General features: G+C 38.0%; 1 long non-coding RNA gene across 1 annotated transcript in view; it reads left to right on the top strand.

The window, feature by feature from the left end:
* The first annotated feature begins 671 nt into the window (after nt 1–671).
* LOC143666080 (uncharacterized) overlaps nt 672–16200 on the top strand; it is a 160627-nt gene continuing 145098 nt past the window's right edge. The window contains exon 1 of the long non-coding RNA XR_013167363.1: nt 672–802. This is a non-coding gene — a long non-coding RNA (uncharacterized LOC143666080). The remainder of the gene's footprint in view (nt 803–16200) is intronic.

The following is a 16200-nucleotide window of genomic DNA, read 5'->3' as shown; positions in this document are numbered from 1 at the left end:
TTGACTATATCTAGGTACCCTATATTCTACATTTTAAGACTCTGAGTTTACATGTTCTAATTAGTTCATATTAGTGAAATCATACAGTATCTGTCCTTTTGTGTCTGGCTTGTTTCACTTAGATTTCTGTACCCTTTCAATTCAATCATTCTTTAAATTGCTTTTGTAGATGAGTATAATTTTACCCTATCAATTTTTTTCAAAATAAATCTATTTTTTATCATCTGCCTTGATATATAAGATAAAAATGCTATCTTTTATATAAATATTCTCCCACCAATATTAATTTACTTATCTATCTGCTCTACCCAACTTTCCAAACAACTTACTCCATAATTCCATATGCATTTATTAGTAAAGAACAGGTTAGGGGGGAAAAAAGAACAGGTTAGGACAAGGTAAAGAGTTAGGCAGGGGAAAGAGTAGCTTGACATCGAGAAGGTCAATTTAGCTCATGTCACTTTCCCTGGTGTGGAAAATATTTGGGTTGTTCACTGGTGCTTCTGGTTCTAATCTTTCCAACCACATATGATTGGGGCATGGAGGTGGCCTTATATTTCCACCCTCTCCTTGGTGTGATCTTGTGACTTGCTTTAGTCAATAAAATGTGAGTAGAAGTATCATATGACACTGAAGGGCAGAAGAACTTAATATTCCTAGGAGATTGCCCAGAACACTCTTTCCCTGCTGTGGTCAGCATTGGAGCTCTGAGCTGTGGGAAAGTGCTTGTACATCAAGGCAGACAGCAATGCTGAGCTCATGCTTGAAGCAAAACAGTTTCCCAGGCCTCAGAGAACTTGGGGTGAGTGAGAAACAACACCTCTGTTGTGTTAACTCCCTGGTATTTTATAGTTTTTCTTTTTGTTTTAGTTACAACAGCATAAACCAATCCTGATTGACATACGCAGATATGATTTTTGTTTTTAATTACACTGCTCTGTAACTGGCAGTCATTCTATCTTAACTCGTGCACATGTCTTTGACTGCTTTTAGAGAACTAATTGTCTTTTTTATTCTATGGAGTATGAGGCTTTGAAGCCTTTATAGCTTCTCACTTGTACATTTCAAATGATGTGCACTAGACATAATTTACAGGTACAATGCTTTCTAATCCATTTGTGCTGGCTTCAGCAAGGGGAATTTCTTAAAGTTCTAGGAGGACATTTTCTTCCATTTGTTTGATTTTATGGGTGAACACAGTACACAATAGAAATAGTGAATGGGATGCCAGCTGTAGAGCAGAAAAGCACTGTGGAACTGCTAAAAGATTGGAAATTGTTAGATAGCAGGATTCTTGTCTCACTTTGATAAAAATGACTGAGGAAATGGCATCCTCTATTCTCCAGAAGTCCTTGTTCTTGAATATACATGGGGAGTGAAGAACTAGTTATTATGATGCAGAGACTTCCTTAAAGTTCTTTTTCTCTTGGCACTTATTTTATGCCATTATAACCTTCATTCTAAAGTAATCCCTGGAAGGAAGAATTCAAGGTATGTTATGAAGGAGGTGGTGCTTGGTAGTTCATTTGACTTGAACTCTTTTCAGGTCTTTGTAATTCTTAGCCTGACATTCCCCAATCAAGGAAACGATAATTTCTAATGGGAAATTAGGACCATTTTGGAATTCTGAAACACAAAACAAAACAAAAACAAGCCCAAAAGCTATCCATTTATAAAATATATTCATCCAGGCACATTCATTTGCAGTCTTAATAAGGCTTGAATTGATTTTGCTGGTAATGTAGTTGCAGTGCCTGGTGTCTTTAAATGCAGAATGCCAGGCACTTCTTTAATCTGTTGTCGTGCCATTATATATTGCAGTCACCATGCTGGCACCTGGTCATTAAGAATTCATTGAGTGCTCATGAGGGTGTAATGCACTTGCATTTGTATTCTGAAATGGTTTAGCACTGGTGACTTCACAGTCATTTATTTGATCAATCCCCTGTGGAACTGCTGTTTTTATTTTGGGCAAATTAAGGTAAAGATCACGGTAACATCTTAAACAGATTTAATTGTTCATTGATCAAGCAATAAGGCTGAAATGTGCTTACTCAATGATGTATTATTTTCTCCAATTTTGAAGGCATGAAATAAAATATTATTTTTCCTAGATAGAGAAGTTTAGACAGAGGAAGGTGGACATTAGAGATTATGTAAGATTTAACTCTTTTTTTTTTTCTAACCTAAGGCTAGTTTAAGAATACAGAAGGTATATTATGTATGTATAGTTTATTTATGAAATAGTATTTTCTGGTATATTAAATTTAAAAGTATAATCTAAGTGAATTTAAACAATGCTGAATTTACAGATTGGTTTCTTGGTTTTGCTTTATTTTAATGGATTTTAAATGATTCTAAGTAGAGCTACAAATGGCTGAATTTAGGAATTTAGTATCTGTTCTTATTTTTGCCAACCTATGTGAACCATTAAACTTGAGAATAGAAGCTACTTTCGAAGTAACAGTAAAAAATAGGACATAATGATGGTTCTTTATAACATGTTAAGCAGAGGAGAAAGTACTTTTTTTCAGAAGAGAGATTGAAGAAAAACATAAGGAGAACTCCCTCCATTCTCAAATTCATTAAATGCAAATGTTGCCACTTGCAACTTTGCTATAGAGTCTTGTTTGTCCAGTGGTCATTACTTAGTAAAACTCTGCTTCTTCATCTTTAATAATTTTTAATAATTTCCAAAATTCAGATCTATTTTTCTCTGATTAAGAAAAGTCACTCAAACTTTTTCTTTATAAATATGAAACTTACAATTTCACATTTTTGTTGAAGAATCCAAAGATAAAAAGGTAACTCAAAGCAGTTTTATACAAATAAAGGCTAGTCATCATGTTATGTGAGGGATAAGACAGGCACAATCTCTGACTGTAATATTGAACAAACATCTGAAAATCATACATGTGGAATTGTGACATTTTAGAACAGAGCGTAGTGATAATTATCTAGTGTAATGTCATCTTATATGAGAGGAAACGGAAATCTAGATACCAAATTCAAACTAATGTTACCATGCAAGATCTTAGAGAAGGGAATTTAGGAATGGCAGTAACAGGCACCATATAACAGTTTGACTATATATATTTTATAGTATGACTTAAAATACTCCAGCAAAAGCATTTTCAGGTCTTATAGTTATTTTAAGTTTTCTTACATGGTTTGCATGGTCACCTTAAAGGTAACCAGATTCCTGAGTTAACTGAAGTCTGAGGATTGATACAACTTTGCATCTTTATTCACTCATTTATTTATTAAAAAAATTTCTTTTGAGAACAAATGGAGTGATAGACCCTGTTCTAGGTGCCTGGGATTTATACATTCCAAAAGCTCTGCCCTGTAGATCTTATATTCCAGCACATGAGGGAGAAGGAGATAGATAATACATGAAAACATAACAAATAAGTTGGAAGACAGATGGTGATTGTGCTATGGAAAAATAGAGCAGTGTGAGAGAATTGGAAGTGAGGGGTTGGGGGTTGGTGTGAGAGGTGGTTGCAACTTTAAATGTGGTGGTCAGGGTGGGACTCATGGAGGGTGACTGCTGAGCAAATATCTGAAGGACAGGAGAAAGTTAGCCCAGTGGAAATCTGGAAGAAGTCTAGGAAGAGGAGACAGCCAGTGCAAAGTTCTAAAGTGAGAGTGTGCTAAAGATATTAGAGGAATAGCAAAGAAGCCATTGAGGATCAGAGTGAGAAATAGGGATCAAAGTAGGAGACAAGGCCTGAGAGAATGCCAGAATTCCAGGCCATGTGGATAACATAAAGAATTTGGCTTAAAATTAAATTTTATGAACCATAATGCTATTTGGTTTAGCTAAATTAATAAAAGATGCCAATATTCAAAAAATTAGTTCAGATAAAGGATGAGAGTAATTTTAATATCACTATTGAGAAAGGAGAGAAGTTGTCTTGGTAAAAGCCAATTGGAAATGGGCTTCTATTATTTGGACCTCTAGGTTCCACTAATGTGAACACATATAGGAAGGGAACAGATTGAGGAAAAGACTGTTAGGTATCATTTAATTACTGGTAAAACAGCTACAAGAGGACATTTAGTTGTATCAAAGCAATATACAATTTTTCTTTAAATTCTGTTTTAAACATAATGAAGGCATGTTGGGAATTGGGGATTGAATGCTAAGTACTATAAAGAAGAACTTGAACTTAATATAACTTAAAAAAATAACTTTTAAAAGTTTATTTCTAGTTTCTATTCCTAAGTTTCAGGCTCAGCAATGGCAGGTGCTCTATACCTAGAATAGGTATAAATGGCACAGTTGCATTGGGGATGGATTATTTTTAAAGTGTATATCTGTTCTTCTGGAAATCTGTTTATTTTTCAATTAAATATGAGTAAAAGGCCTTTTCTGACTTTTTTTTTTTTTTTTTTTGCTTGGGGGACCGGATTAAAAGTATGCCACTTGTGCTTGGTACATTTAATTAAATGTTTAGTTTGAGCTTATAGGGAGCTTCTGTTTATTTTAGTCAGTTCAACTTGCAATAGATCATTAAAAATTCCACTAGAGATTTTTGTTGATATTATGATAAAAAAGTATATCTAGTGAGAAAAAGCCTCTTTGTCACCAAAATTTCAGCTCTTCTTTGACATATTTTTGTTTGGTGAATGTTTTAATCTCCTCATCTTGTAGTGGATTCCTGATTGAGTAGTTTATGACTCAGATAATGCTATTTAGCCAGTGGATCAGACTAAGAAACCCAAGCTCATGCTCACTAAAATTTCCACATAAAGAGATAGAAATGAATGTGTCAGTCAGAAGGAGAGACACCTGAAGAGATGACAACCCAGGCCAGTACAAGTGTCAGGATCACCAGCAAGAGTTGACTCACCCAGGCTCTGACAGGAAGGTGTTGTACTCACCCAAAGAGGAGGCACAGCAAAGTCACCTTTACTAGTGAACTTTAGTTTCCCATAGTCAGGAGGTCTCAAGCCTTGGCCAATATAGGGTGTGCCAGTTTGAAAATATTATGTACCCCTGAAAAGCCATATTTTAATCCTGACTCAGTCTTGTCTGGGCAACTGTTTCTTTTAATCCTAATTCAACACTGGACAGCAGAAACTTGATTAGGTTATCTCCACAAGGTGTGACATGCCCGATTGTGGGTGTGATCTTTTGATTAGATGGAGATGTGACTCCATCCATTCCACATGGAGATGCTTAGAGCCCAGCATTGTGCCTTCCTATGAGATATTAGGCAAGCCAGAACCTGGAGAGAGCCAAGGGAAGCCAAGAGATGAAAACAAGCCCTGGAGAAGCAAAGTGAGGAACCCCCACAGAAACAGAGGCTGAAAGCAACGGAGCTCAAGAACAAGGGACCAGCAGATACCAGCTAGGTGACTTCCCAGCTGACAGAGGTGTTCCTGACCCATCGGCCTTTCTTGAATTAAGGTATCTTCTTTCCTTGGATTCCTTAGTTTGGGCATTTTCATGACCTTAGAACTGTAAACTTGTAGCTTATTACATTTTCCTTTCAAAAAGCCATTGTAGGTCTGGTATATCGCATTCAGGCAGCTTGCAAACTAGCACACAGGGGGATGTTCTCCATGCAGCTTCCCTCTCTTGGGGAATCTCCCTCCCTCTACACCAGTGACACACACACACACACACATATATACATATATATATACATATGTACCATCAGGGTGTGAGCTGGATGTTATAAAACAAGCTCACCAGAATCAGTCTTTCTCCATAGAATATTTATACATGCTCAGTTCAATATGGGAAGTAATGTACTGGCTATCTTCTTTTTGACTAGGAGGTTGTGTTTTAGCTCGCCAGGCTGACACCATAGTCCTGGGCACAAGCTGCATTTGTGGAACTCAAGGAAAGGAGACATGTCACAAAAGGACTGTCCCCTATTACAGAATATGTTATTTTGCCAGCACATTGCTTTTTAGTGTGTGCAAATGACCATATGTTTGTTTCCCACTTTTATGTTCTCAGCTTTGGGAAGATGGGGAGCATTGTCTATGTAACTTGATCTGAAAAGTTTCAATAACCCACGATGCCAGGTTCGATTAAGTAATGATGATGATATCAATTATAATTGTAACAGTTAATAATAAAAAAAAATGATCAGACAGCTACTCTATGCCTGGCTCTGTGACATTTTCCATGCATTGTTCATGTAAGGTTGTAACATTACCTGCATTTTACACACAAGTTAAGTAATTGAAGTTGCAGAAGGTTGAATAATTTGCAAAAGATTCAGATGGCTATTGAGTGTGGGAAATAAAAAGTAGCTTGCTTTACTCTAAAGATGACATTCCTCTTATATATGTTGTGACTACTAGTGGAATGGCATTCGTACCATTAGGTATGTTGTATTTTACTATATTCCTACTATGGTAAGGTGATACTTCTCAGACTTTAAGGTGAAGATCTGGTTAAAATGCAGATTCTGATTCAGTGGGTTTGGGGAGGGGCCTGAGATGCTGCATTTCTAACAAGCTCCCAGGTGACGCTGGTGGCATTGCCTTGTGGAGTGCTGTGGTGATGCCAGGCTCACAGCAGTGATGCCCCACCGAGCGGGGGAAAGGAAACTGGGAAATACATGCATAGGACCCTTTAATGGAGCATTTAGAAAAAGCATTTTCAAGAGTGTTCAGCCTACCGAGTTTTCCCTTTCCTGGGAGAATCTGATATGCCTTCTCTACCTCCTAAAATCAGTGCTGAAGGGAGCCTCAAATATACGGAAGTATCTGGTGAATCCCTCAGGTGTTTGGGGACAGAAAAGGATTGAAAGTGACTGATGCAGCCATTTCCAAACCTAGAATGCTGTGTGCCAAACCTCATGACAGTATCGATGCCAAGGCACAGCCAATGCGGGGAGAAAGGAAAAATAAGTGTGGGAACTGAATTAGGAAGAGAGATACGGAGGAGCCAGATGAGAGAAAGTGGAGGAAAATAACCAATTACATATGTGGTAAGTGATAGGTGGCTGCCAAAGATAGTCAGAAGGAGCCAATTTCATATCACTACATGGCTTAATTTGAGAAGATCTTCCCTCCCTCGATTTGTTACAGGAACTCAAATTATATTTTTCATTTCGAACAACCTCTAAGATGTATATTATGCTAATTAGTATCTCTTTCCCGCTATCTATTTTTGATAAGTATTTTTTATCTAGGTAAAATAAAAAAATTTCACTTTCTCTTTAATCTTTGACATAGCTGTTTTGGAGCCATCCTAGCCTTACAATTTGGCTAATGAGTTTGTGTAATAGAAAGAACGAGCTGGAACAGGGGTAGTCAAATTCCATTAGTTACGTTGTTCCTGAGAAGTATGCGTACACACATTCACAAGTACATGCACACACACATCAGAGGACTGCTGAGTAATGAAAAACTACATTTTTTTTAGCTGTGTATTAAACAGAGACAGGCCTTGCTTTTAGAATCCTCATTTGAAAAGCTTATTAAGTGAACTTCTAGGCCAGGTTGTTGGATGAAAGAGATGCCAGATGGAAATATTAAAGAGGTCACTAGATATCTTAGGAGATTCAAATGTGATTCTAAATTTGTTATTGCTTCTCCAAACCCCCCCTTTAAAATAAACCTATGGGAAGCCCTTGTAATAGATACAGTAATAAGGACAAAGTGAGTCAAGGTAACTTTGGGTTGAATGTAATGAAGATGTGAAACTCAGATTTTGAAGGTCACCAGAGAAGCTGTCGTTTGAAAGTGTGATAAGCCAACAGCAGTGGCTTTTATGACCCAGGCCTTCTCAAGTTCTCTCCTGGTGATGTGCTTTCATACAATGCAGGCTGATTAAATCACTGAAATTCAGTAAAGCAACCAGCAAGATTTTCTGCCACTGTATCTCTGACTGGAGTTTCCTAATCCTTACACATTTGTTCACTCTCATCAGTTCCTTGGAATGTAAGGTCCAGTCTGGATGGAACGGAAGCAATTTTTCTAAAATATTTTAAAGGGCTTTCCCAGATTATTGATCTATTAATTTAGTATTTTTTCACCTAGAATCTATGTTAGTTTCTTCCTAGGAAGATTGAAAATATGTGTTTTTTGTCTACATGAGATGTTTATAGAAATTTAATTACAGTACTTTACAATTGCTATGCCTCATATCACCTTGGGGAGAAATCTGGCTAAGTGACAGATTTTTGCACCATTTATTGATATTTACAGAGTGATCAACTCTTTGGACAGTTTATTGTGGTCTAAGCTTTATAAATTTATAACTAAATTCCAGTTACTAACACTTCTCCAGATTCTGCCTCTTAACTGCATTATCTTGCATAAAGAATCAAAGCATAGTCTCATATTATCTTGCATTCATCTCACGTAAAGAATCAGAGCTAGATTCAGTAACTTTTCCTACAATTTTGACTCTAAATGAGTTAAAAATTGTTATGGGATCAGTTGGATGCATATCTTCCTACTATACAGAATTAAAATATAATTACTGTATTGTTTTCTATATAGATGATGTGGTTTGATTCATCCCAAACTAGAAAAGACTTAAAACTATACCAGTCTTTGTAGCTCACTGGAGGGTCTGGGAAAAATGCCTAAAGATCATCTATTTTAGAGCATGAATATTTATCTTTAGAACAAATACTCTAAAATATGCTTACCACCTAGTTTCTACCATTGTCTATTAACTATACTTGCTTTAACATTTATCTATCCATCTATCACTTCATCTTTTTTTAAAGTGGATCTCAAAAATAAATTTCAGTAATCAGTATACTTCCCCCTAAGTACTTCAGTGTAAACATCACTAAGAAGAGTTAAATAATTGCTTGTGTTCTTTCCCAATGAGGTAAAATTTACATGCAATGAAATGCAAAAATATTAAATGTATATTCACTGAATTTTGACAAATGCAAACCAGGTGTTACTTTTTTTTCTATAAGTGCCCCCTCCCCACATCCCTTGGTAATCTCAGTTTACATTCTGTCTCTGTAAATTGCTCTTTTTACAAATCTTTTATAAGTGAAATCATGCAATATTGATCTTATGTGTCTTGTTTATTTAACTCATCATAATATTTTCAAGGCTTTTTCATGTTGCCACATGTCTCAGAACTTCATTATTTCTTAATGGCTGAATAATAGTCCATTGTGGTTATGAACCATATTTTGTTTAGCCATTCATTTGTTGATAGACACTTGGACTGTTTCTGCCTTTTGGCTATTGTGAATTATGCTGCTATAAGCATTGTTGTACAAGTATCTGTTTGAAATCCTGTTTTCGCTTTCTTTGTGTATATACCTTAGAAGTGGAATTGCTGGGTCATATAATAATTCTATATTTAATTTTTGAGGACCCACTATATTGTTTTCCACAGTGACTGCACTATTTTGCATTTTCATCAACTATATAGTAGAATTCCAGTATTCCAGTTTTTCTGCATCCTCTCCAAAATTTGCTAATTTCCATTTAAAAAAAAACAGCCATCCTTGTGGGTGTGAAGTGGTATCTCATTGTGGTTTCGATTTGCATTTCACTAATGGCTAATTATGATGAGCATCTTTTCTTCATATGCTTTTTGTGCAAGAAAGGCTGTGGGGATTTTGATAGGGTTTCACTGACTGTGTAGATAGCTTTGGTGGTATTGACAGCTATATACTATTATGTGTTCCAATCCTTGAACATAGGATGTCTTGGCAGTTATTTAGATTTTTATTTTCTTTCAGCAGTGTTTTGTAGTTTTTTGTATATAAATCTTTTATATCTTTGATTGAACTTATTCCTAAAGATTTTATTCTTTTAGATACTATTGCAAGTGGAATTTCTTTCTTGATTTCCTCTTCAGATTTTTCATTTCTGGTGTATACAAATACAACTGATTTTTGTATGTTGATCTTGTGACCTGCTACTTTGCTAAAATCATGTATTAGCTCTAGTAGTTTTCTTTTAAATTCTCTTGATTTTCTGTATGTAAAATCATGTCATCTGCAAATAGAAATGGTTTTACTTTTCCTTTCCAATTTAGATATTTTGATATTTATTGGATGATGGAGAAGTCATAAAATATTGCCAACATGGCTGCCGTGGCTGATGCAAGGCAACACAAAATGGCCTAACCCGCGACCGGCTTTCTTCCCGGAACTGGCGGTGGTTCGCGCCAAAAGCGCTAACCTTAATTCTGCCCTCCACCCTAGCAACAACGGCCACCAATCCCCGTCCGACACGTGTCCCTGCATGCTCCCAGCCTATATAATCTTGGGCACTTCCTCACTAAAGCAGACGCCTCCCACTCACCCCTGAGGGTTGTCTCCTGAGTTGTTTCTTCGTGACTGTGTGCTGTGTGCTGTGTGACTGACTCAGAACGGCCACTTACCCCCAGCCATCAGCTAACCAACAATTAGACACCTATTATGTGCCATGCCCTCTTCTAGCTGCCGGTCTGGGTAATGCAGAGAATAGATAAAGCCACTGCTCTCAGAAAGAAGCAATTAAATATATCACACATCATGTGCTGAGTGCCATAATGAAAAATAAAGAAGACAAAGACTAACCCTGACCAGGACTATAGAATCAAGGAGAGTGTCTTTGTTAAGATGACAATGAAAGCCTCAGCAAGAGGGTATTTGGGGAAAGAGCATTCTACTTCAAGGGATCTGAAAGTGCAAAGATTCTGAGGCTGGGACACACTCAGTGTGTTAGAACAGCAGGGGGGTCACTGGGCCAAAGTAGAGAGGGAGAAGAGGAGAGATAATGAGATCAGGAAGGTATGTGGGAACAAAAGTATCTAGAACCTTATAAGCCATGGTCAGGAATTGGAAGTGTTCTGAGCCAAAGAGTACTATGCATGAGAAAAGGGATATTTCAGTTTGCTAAAGCTACTGTTCTAGTTTGCTAGCTGCTAGAATGCAATATACCAGAAATAGAATGGCTTTTAAAATGGGGAGTTTAATAAGTTGCTAGTTTACAGTTCTAAGGTTGAGAAAACATCCCAATTAAAACGTCTATAGAAATGTCCAATCAAAGGCATCCAGGGAAGTATACCTTGGTTCAAGAAAGCTGATGATGTTCAGTGTTTCTCTCTCAGCTGGAAGGGCACATGGTACACATGGTGGCATCTGCTAGTTTTCTCTCCAGGCTTCTTGTTTCATGAAGCTCCCTGGGAGGCATTTTCCTTCTTTATCTCCAAAGTTGCTGGCTGGTGGACTTTTTGATTCATGGTTCTGCGGCATTCTGTCATCCTTCTCTAAAAGTTGCTGGCTGGTGGACTCTGTGGTTCTCTCGGCCTGGTGGCTCTGCTCAGCTCTGCTGTGGTTTTCTTGTTCTCCAAAGGTATTCTCTCCAAAAATGTCTCATCTTTTACAGGATCTCAGTAAACTAATCAAGACCCACCTGAAATGGGTGGAGACACATCTCCACCTAATTGAGTTTAATACCCACACTTGAGTCACATCTCCATGGAGATAATCTAATTAGAGTTTCCAACATATAGTACTGAATAGATTAGAAGAAACATCTGCCTTTAAAAAATGGCATTAGGATTAAAACATGGCTTTTCTAGGGTACATAAATCCTTTCAAACTAGCACAGCTGCTGAAATACAACATCAGAAATGGGTTGACTTTTAACAATGGGGATTCATTAAGCTACAAGTTACAGTTCTAAAGCCATGAAAATGTCCAAATTAAGGCATCCAGAGAAAGACATTTTGACTCTGAAGAAAAACTGATGACATCCAGGGTTCTTCTGGCACATAGTTGGCATCTGCTGGTCCTTCACTCCTTGGCTGCGTTGCTTTCAGCTTCTGATTCCAGTGACTTTCTCTATGAACCTCTGTACGTCCTTGCTTGCTCCTCTAGGGACATCCCTCTGAGCAATCTGTGTTCTTTGGGTCCACGCTTAGCATCTCCAGGATGTTTCTCTTTCTCTCTAGGCTCTGTATTGGCTCTCTCCAAAATGTCTCTGGGCTCTTTCAGCTTTTACTCTTTTTATCCTCTCACAAAGGACACCAGTAAAGAGAATTAAGACCTGCCTTGAATTGGGTGGAGTCACATTATGCAAGCAACCTAATCAAAACGTCCCACCCAATAATAGGTCTGAATCCACAAGAATGGATTAGAAGAACATGACTTTTCTGGGGTACACAAAATTTCAAACTAGCACAAGGGGTAAGACCTAACTTGGATTTTCAAAAAGGGTCACTCTGAAGTGTAGAATGAAGAGGGAGTGTGGGGATCAGTGAAACTAGGTAGAAGGCTATCCCAAGAGCCCAGGTAAGACATAGTGGAGGTTGGGGCTAGGGTTTTGGTAATGAGGATGGTAAGATTGGATGGATTCTCTATTTTCTCACATATTGTCTATAATCCCAGCTCTAAGGAGGCTCGTTTAACATTTTAATGGAAGTCAACTCAAGGAACCTAACTGTTTGATACACTAGTATTTATCAAAGTGTGCACAGTGACCAACTGAATCAGAAATCACCTGGGGCTCTTGCTTAAAATACAGATTCCAGGGATTTATCCCAAACCTACATAAAATCCCTGGCAAAGGAGGTCAGTAATATGAAGTTTTAAGAAACTCCCCTTGAAATTCTCATGCAGGATAAATTTGGAACCACTTCCTAGTCCTTATAAAAAGAGATTTAAGCCCTTGTAAAGGTTGTGTCTTGTTAGCCATTTCAAGCCTACAGTTTAAATCCCTGCAGGGCAGAATTGAGAACGTATTATGAACTTAATAATGAGAATTAGACAAGTTCACTGGTTTTGTCAGGACTCTGAAGATGGATGCTTCTAGCAAGCTGTCACGTTTCCACCTTCTCGGGGGTTGCATGAAAATTTCTGTTATTCTGAAATTGATTTTCATATCATCGAACGTTCTGAATAACATTAATTTTTTAACATTAGATTAGTGATTATGAATGCTAACAAAGAAATTTAGAATTTTCTTCAACTTGTGTCTATATGAGACAAAAGTATGAAACATAGAGTTAAGAGAAGATGGGGATTTGTCATGGTTCTCTAAAGCTTTTTTCCTTTATTATGTTTTAATTAAATGACAAACTTTGTTAACAAACTGTTAATGCAAAGAAAAAAGATTTCCTTATCTCCCAAATCAGAGACAATGATCCTTTGAGATGAAGCAGTGAGAAATGGGGCATGAAACAATAACTAATAGTTTTATTTCAGTCTTGCTTTCTTTCTCTCTTCTACCTTACTCTATTCCTTTATACTTACTTATCTTCATAGAAAAAAGGAAATACTAAACTCTACTTATTCTAAAGTCTTTTGCTATTGCACACACTTGCATTGTCATCAGTGTATGAACATCTTTCTGTGTTCTTTTTCCTACAGCATCATACACACAATATCCATTATGTTGGTTCTTGAAATTACACGTCTTAATGACTTTATACTGCAGTGTTATACGTTCATACTGTACTTCATGTAACAATTCCTTTTCTTCTTTCCATACGTATTTGAGTTTTCCCAGTTTTTCACTACATAATAATAAAACATAATACTGCTCCAAACACATTTTTATAAATTATTCATTTTCTTTGGGGTTATTTTCTTAGGAAATGTTCCCAAATGACTAGACTAGCAGGTAATAGATTTTTAAAAAGTTGTAACTTATTGCCGGATTGCTTCTCAGATAGCTTGAGCGTATTTTCAATATTTGAATCAGATAGGTTCAAATATTGTCATGAATAATATTTCCTCTTTGTCACAGCAATATAAAATTTTAGCACTTTTTTTTCCAGTTTAATAGATGGGGCTTACCCTATTATTTCAGTATTTTCATCATTTTTCTGTGGATAAAATAGGATACTTGAACATTTGGGACATGAATTTAGGGCAAAGCAGAGTGACAGCTTTCCTACAAATGGCTCCTTGGCACATCCGTGTTATTTCTCAGTCTTTCTGATCCATTGTGGAAGACGCATCTGACAAATGAAAGTTCCAGATACTCCATAAGGCTGTTGCTTTTCAGGGAATCTCTGCTGCTGGTCAGGAGAGGGCACTGTTTGTTCATACTGAGGAGGAACAGACCCTGACCTGCTCTGCAAGTGTAGTCACTGCCGGAGGCAGCCCTTCACACGTGGCCCCACGGTCACCTTGGAGCTGCAGCACCTCCATCCGTGCCTGACAAAGCCTGTTAAGCATTTGAGTTGCTCTTATTCACTGAGCTCTACAAAGATTCAGATGCCTTGAAGGAGACCATTGGAGCTGTTTACACTATTTACCCCAAGAACTTGACACCCAGGCAGGTGCCTGCTGCAAGATGGAACGCTGGTTTGCCCCAAGAAACACCGGCCCAGCCTCAGCACCTGCGAGGCTCCAGGGGACCACAGAGCTGATTTAGGTTGATGAACAGTGAAGGGCAGTGTATTAGTCAGAGTTCTCTAGGGAAACAGAACCAACAGGAGCTATCTGTAAATATGAGATTATGTAAAAGTGTCTCATGCAAGTGTGGGGATGCATGACTCAAAATTCCCTACTGTAGGCCATGAGCCAGCAACTCTGATGAAGGATTTTGATGAATTCCTCAGAAGGCTAGCTGGCAGAAAGTGGAGAGAGAGATTGATTCTTTCTTCTGACTTTTCCCTTAAAGCCTTCAACTGATTAGTTTAAACATCACTCACAGTGGAAGACACTCCTCTTAGCCGATTGCAGATGTAATCAGCCATAGATGCTGTAATAGTTTGAAAGGATGTATGTCCCCTAGAAGAGCCATGTTTTAATCAAAATCCCATTTCATAAAGGTAGAATAATCCCGATTCAAAACTGTATGTTTGAAACTGTAATCAGATGATCTCCCTGGAGATGTGATTTAATCAAGAGTGGTTGTTAAACTGGATTAGGTGACGACATGTCTCCACCCATTTGGGTGGGTCTTGATTAGTTTCTGAAGTCCTATAAAAGAGGAAACATTTTGGAGAATGAGAGATTCACAGAGAGCAGAGCAAAATGATGTAGCCACGAGAAGTAGTGTCCACTAGCAAGTGACCTTTGGAGATGAAGAAAGAAAACGCCTCCCAGGGAGCTTCATGAAACCAGAAGACAGGAGAGAAAGCTAGCAGATGATGCCATGTTTGCCATGTGCCCTTCCAGCCAAGAGAGAAACTATGACTGTGTCTGCCATATGCCTCTTCACTTGAGTGAGGAATCCTGAACTTCATTGACCTTCTTGAACCAAGCTATCTTTCCCTGGATGCCTTTGATTGGACATTTCTGTAGACTTGCTTTAATTGGGACATTTTCTCAGCCTTCGAACTGTAAACTAGCAATTTATTAAATTCCCTTTTTAAAAGCCATTCTCTTTCTGGTATATTGCATTCCGGCAGCTGGCAAACTAGAACAGATGCCACCAATGCACTAATGATTTAAATCCACAAAATGTTCTTATAGCAACAGATAGACCAATGCTTACCTGACCAGACAACTGGGCACCATCACCTGGCTAAGTTAACACATGAACTTAAACATCATAGACAGGAATCAAGAGAGGCTGGATAGTAACCAGACTGGGAGAGGAAGGACACTGTTTTTTAAATTGGAAAGTTCTACACAAAATTCTCAGGCCATATTTATGCATTTCTTCTGTAGTGGGTCTGAGATATAGGATTAAGAGAGAAGAAGTAGAGCATCTTCTTGACCTGTAGGAGAGTTAGAAGGTAATGCTAGGCCACAGGGTGGACTGTGCAGATCTTGTCTTCCCTGGTGATGCCATGTAACTAATTCAGTCTCCAGTTCTGCTCTTGCCCCCCTATCATCCACTCTCCATCCTATATCACATAGAATGAATCATGCCATTCCTCTTAAAGATTTCCAAGAAGTTCCAACTGCAATAAAATACGAAGTCCTTACTTTGGCCCATTCTGTTCTTATGTACTTTGACTTCTGCTCCTGTGACCTTAGATCCTATTTTGTTCCTTTGGTACTCTCTGCAGCACCCACGTTGGCCTCATTCTGACCATAAATATACCAAGCCAAGGAGTGCTTCAAGTAGATGGCTTGGAGAGCTCTGGCATGTGTCAGTCCCCCTTACAAACCTAAAGGGGACTGAACTGTCTCTGACTGGAGCCTGGAATTTTAAAGATCCAAACTTTCGTTTTAATTGAGCCGACCAAGTGCTTAGAGTGTGGAGCCTGGAGAGTATGCTGCAAGGGGTGTGCTGGCATTTCCCTGGACCTAATGTGGGCCAGAGGACAGGAATTTCATCTTGGGATTTACA

Source organism: Tamandua tetradactyla, chromosome 22, assembly GCF_023851605.1.
Source record: "Tamandua tetradactyla isolate mTamTet1 chromosome 22, mTamTet1.pri, whole genome shotgun sequence".
Taxonomy (NCBI): Eukaryota; Metazoa; Chordata; class Mammalia; order Pilosa; family Myrmecophagidae; genus Tamandua; species Tamandua tetradactyla.
Note: the sequence above shows the minus strand (reverse complement) of the source record. Positions and strands in the feature narration are given on the sequence as shown.